We start from the raw sequence: 5264 nt of genomic DNA, 5'->3' as shown, positions 1-5264 counted from the left end.
ATATTGGGTTTTTACTGTAAGAGACATCATGTGACCCTCGGGGAAACGTCATCTTACTGTACGATGACAGTTCAGGGGAAACCACCTACCCAAGGCTGCTCTCTGTCTATTGTTTTCATTTGTATAAACGTTTCAAACTCCATAACAGAGTCACGTTTACTCACAGTATCAGTTTGAAGTGTTTATACCGGTCAAATGACAAGCAATGCATTTAACAGATGCTTTTGGGGGGGGCTTAAAACAAGAGCTTTACTTTCAGAATAGAGTGGTCAATTATAGATGGCTAATATATAATCAAAAGTTATTTAAATGTGACACCGGACCACAAAACCAGTCATAAGGGTCAATTTTTTTAAAATTCAGATTTGACTGAGCTGAATAAATTAGCTTTCCATTGATGTATGGTTTGTTAGGATAGGACAATATTTGGCTGAGACACAACTCTTTGAAAATCTGGAATCTGAGGGTGCAAAAAAATCTAAATATTGTGAATATCACCTTTAAAGTTGTCCAAATTAAGTTCTTAGCAATGCATTTTACGGGACGTTCTAAAACGCTTAACGTGGCTTAACGTACGTAAAAAACGACCAGGAAACCCTAAATTTGTGTCAAGCCTTACTTGGAACAAACACTAACTACTATCAAAAGAACGAGTCCTTATTCCATAGATAAAGTGAGGAATATCACGTTAAGCGTTTTCTAACCCATAGAAGCCCATTATAAGGAAACAGCTTAACGTGGTTTAACTTCCCTTAACAGCGACCAGGGAAGACCAAACTTCTGTCAAATTTTAGCTACTTATAATAAATACTTTCTGCTGTCAAAAGAACGAGCTCTTATTCAGCATATAAAGTAATCGCCCCCCAGGGAAGTCCATTAAAAAAAACGCTTTAATGTGGCTTTATGGAGCTGAACGACCGGCAAAAGACAAATTTTGGTCAAACGTTACATATAATAAACACTGACACTGCAAGTGTTTATTATGTCACATTAGAAATTTGGTTTTAAGATACGTTAAACCACGTTGTTATTTTCTTATCTATAGGGGACGCTTAATGTGATATATTCACTTTATATGCGGAATAAGAGCTCATTCTTTTGACAGCAGCAAGTACGTATTATAAGTAATATTTGACAGAAGTTTGGTCTTCCCTGGTCGCTGTTAAGGGAAGTTAAACCACGTTAAGCAGTTTCCTTATAATGGGCTTCTATGGGGGAGAAAACGCTTAACGTGATATTCTTCACTTTATCTATGGAATAAGGACTCGTTCTTTTGATAGTAGTTAGTGTTTGTTCCAAGTAAGGTTTGACACAAATTTAGGGTTTTCTGGTTGTTTTTTACGTACGTTAAGCCACGTTAAGCGTTTTTCACGTTAAGCGTTTTAGAACGTCCCCATTTTACTACTCAAAAATTAAGTTTTGATATATTTATGGTAAGAAATTAACAAAATATCTTTATAAAACATGATCTTTAATTAATATCCTAATGATTTTTGGCATAAAAGAAAAAATTATCATTTTGATCCATTAAATGTATTTTTTGCTATTGCTACAAGTGATGTTTTATTAACAAATTTCGGGAGGAGCTCGCACAGATAATTAACACGGCCAATTCACCCTTAGCAATCACTCTCCCTATCCAATCAATGCAGGGAAAAATCCCTATAAATAACACAACAATCCTACCTTCATCATCTCTTGTCTCGTCAACGCCCCTCCTCCACCCCGTCTCCTCACCTTCAGCCCATAGGGGGAGCGCTTATAGGGTTCGGGCCAGTGCTGAGCTCGGACCCCTCCCCCTGGGCGGGGGAGAGCCCCGGGCTCGGGAATTACCACCGAGCTCGAGGCCCTCTCCCGGACAGCACGCCAAATACGCACAACCTTTCGTCCAGTTTATTATCTGTAAGAGGGAACTCGTGAAATATAGGCTACCTGTGCTGCTTATGACTGGTCCATGGTCACATGTTTACTTTTCAATGCATTTATGTCATTGCATTAAACAACAAAATACAAACTAAGTGGCGTATTTTAAAAGAAAGATATCACAAGCAGATGTTTCAAGTAAACTAGTTTCTGGAATAATAAAACAACATTAAAGATTTAACTATTTGGGCAATTTCTAGTGCTTTTTTACTTTTAAATTCTACACAGTGCAGGTCGCCCCCTCATGACCAGTGCTATATTGACAGCACATGACCAAGCATTATGCCTTTTCACTTGAAGTGCTATTTATAGTTGATAAAATATTAACAGTTTTGGTTATTAGATTGTGACCCTGGACCACAAAACCAAAAAAGTCTTAAGTAGCATGGGTATGCAATAGCCAATAATACATTGTATGGGTCAAAATGATCGATTTTCCTTTAATGCCAAAAAATCATTAGGATATTGAGTAAAAATCATGTTCCATAAAGATATTTTGTTTTAATTTTTGATTAGTAATATGCATTGCTAATAACTTCATTTGGACAACTTTAAAGGCGATTTTCTCAATATTTGGATTTTTTGCACCCTCAGATTCCAGATTTTCAAATAGTTGTATCTCAGCCAAATGTTGTCCTAACAAACCATACATCAATGGAAAGTCTCAAAATCTCATTTAAAAAAAAATTTTACCCTTATGACTAGTTTTGTGATCCAGGGTCACACATGTGTTTAGCAGATTTAAGATTATTAATACAGTGACAACATTTGGTAGGTTGCGGGCTAGCAGCAACCCACTATAATTACGATATATTTACAAAGTAATTTCAACTCATTCAACTGTACATTAAAAAAAAAGTTTTATTTAACACAATTTAACAAATTTAAAATAAATCTTTTTAATTGGTTTAAGTTTAGTTGATTTAATATAGTACATTTAACTTTTTGTGGGGCCAACTTGTTTATTTATTTAGGTAAATTACAGAAACTCCTTTAAATGTCCAAAATAACTAAATTAACACTAACATGCCTTTTACTTAAAGAAAAAGTCTCTCTTATTATCAAATCCTTCGCCAAGCATGCTGAGAACTACAGCTCAACTGCCCATTTAGTTGTGTCAATGATTCATGTAAACACAAATTACACAAATTAATTAAAAAGGATAGTCACCCAAAAATGAAAATGACTCCATGATTAACTCAATCTCAAGCCATCCTAGATGTATATGACTTTCTCAGATGAATACAATTGGGGTTATGTTAAAAAATGTCCTGGCTCTTCCAAGCTTTATTATGGTAGGGAATGGCTGTTGAGATTTTGAAGTCCAATAATAGATATATAGATTCTATTAAAATCGAGAAATCGATTTTTTTTTAAACCAACCCTAGCATGTTTTTTGTTTTTTGTTTTTTGGTAAAAAAATAATGGTGTACTTCGGGTGTGGTGTTGAACATGAAAAGTGACGCAGTTTCTGTTCATCTGTTCTCTTCAGAAATCTCTTCAGAAAGTGCATAAACCTATATAGTATGCTCGCCCTGTAGGTTCATGATTAAAAATTAAAATGTGAACAAAAATAAAAGCAATTAAATGTGTTATTATAATTAAAATATGAAAATTAAAATGACGGGTAATAATAGATGACGGAATTTTTACGACCCTGTCTGTCAAAATGACGGACGATGTTGAAGTCTAGCAACCTCTGATATATATATATATATATACACACACACACACACACACACACACACATATATATATATATATATATATATATATATTGGGTTTTTTTTTGGGGGGGGGGGGGGTAAATTATAGAAGTTAATAAATTTTTTTTAGCAAGGATGCTTTAAATTGATCAAAAGTGATGATAAAGACATTTATATGGCTACGGAAGATTTCTATTTCAGATAAATGCTGTTCTTCTGAACTTTCTACATATATTCAGCTATTGTCAACATAATAATTATAATAAACATTTTTGAGCAGCAAATCAGAATATTAGAATGATTTCTGAAGGATCATGTGACTGGAATAATGATGCTAAAATTCAGCTTTGAAATCACAGGAATAAATTACATTTTAAAATATATTCAAATAGAAAACAGTTATTTTAAATAGTAAAAATATTGCTAAATTTTACTGCAGGTTTTGTGAACATGACAAAAAAGTGAATTTTGGAAAAACATTAAAAATCTTACTGTTCAAAAACTTTTGCCTGGTAGTGTATGTATGTGCCTGAAAGGTTAATGCTTGTCCCTTGGCCTAATCTGAACTTGTGATCAGCCTTCTAGAGCAATGAAGCTAAAGTGACCTACAGTGGTATGTAGCCAACAGTCATGTGAGCTATGGTATACTAGCATCCTTATTCAAACTCCCCTTGTGGTTTTCTTTTTTCTTATGTACATCACTTTCAGTGCATTAAGTCTTGGTTTTACCTTTATACCATTCAGGATTGCATTTCTACTTAATCAAACTGTGGTAAATGTGTGGTAATGCAGTAACTGTTGAGAGATTATGATCCATTTATTGTTTGCATTGCTGTTCAAGAATGACATCAAAAAAGCTTTCACAGGATACACTAGCATTTTCAAGTATACAGGAGACAATTGTGCTTAAAAGGACTAAGCTTTGATGCAAAAAAATAAGGGAAAAAGACAAATGCCATCGTTTAAAGCTCATGAAAAGAGTGCAAAGAATAATTAAGTGCTTTCTATGCTTCTATGCTTGCAGGCGTAACACACTGTACAGGCTCAAGGCTGGTAGGCTGCCGCACAAGCCCCCATTGCTGAGGCAGGGCATTGGGGCCCAGAGGCCATAGAGCTGGCTGATGAAGAAGCGGATTGACTTGGCCCTTGGTACCTTGAGGAGAAAGAAAAGAAGAAGGTTTAAATGCGGACACTTTTTTATTTTTGGCTTCCTGGGTAGCAGCTGAATGTTGGATGATGTGCAGGGTGTTCACCATGATCTGGCCTTCATGACCCGAGATGCAGTCGTCCTCTTTCTGTAATGGCCAAAGTCACGTATCAAGTCTTGGGTCCTTATATCTGACCTCTGAAGGTCCAAGGGCACCATGGTGGGTGGAGAAATGTCCAGCTCCAGAAGCATAACGTTCTCAGCCTGGGGCAACAAAAGATTTTTTTTAAGAATTCAAAAGATTTACATTACAATTCAAAAGATTAGGGTCTGAAAGTTATTTATTTTTTTAAATGTGACCCTACAAATGGGGCCACAAAACCAGCCATAAGGGTCAATTTTTTAAAATTTAAGATTTATACATCATCTGAAAGTAAAAATACTTTCCACTGATGTATGGTTTGTTAGGACATGACAATATTTGGCTG

The 5264-nt window shown here is 35.2% G+C and overlaps 1 long non-coding RNA gene across 1 annotated transcript; it reads right to left on the bottom strand.

The window, feature by feature from the left end:
- Positions 1-4425: 4425 nt before the first annotated feature.
- Positions 4426-5035, bottom strand: LOC141295289 (uncharacterized). Its single transcript, XR_012341037.1, has 2 exons — positions 4883-5035; positions 4426-4782 (listed from the first exon to the last, which is right to left on the bottom strand). It is a non-coding gene; the product is annotated as an uncharacterized lncRNA (long non-coding RNA).
- Positions 5036-5264: the final 229 nt, after the last annotated feature.

This window comes from Garra rufa, chromosome 21 (genome assembly GCF_049309525.1).
Source record: "Garra rufa chromosome 21, GarRuf1.0, whole genome shotgun sequence".
Lineage (NCBI taxonomy): Eukaryota > Metazoa > Chordata > Actinopteri > Cypriniformes > Cyprinidae > Garra > Garra rufa.
The sequence above is the reverse complement of the archived record's forward strand: the minus strand, read 5'-3'. Positions and strand labels throughout refer to the sequence as shown.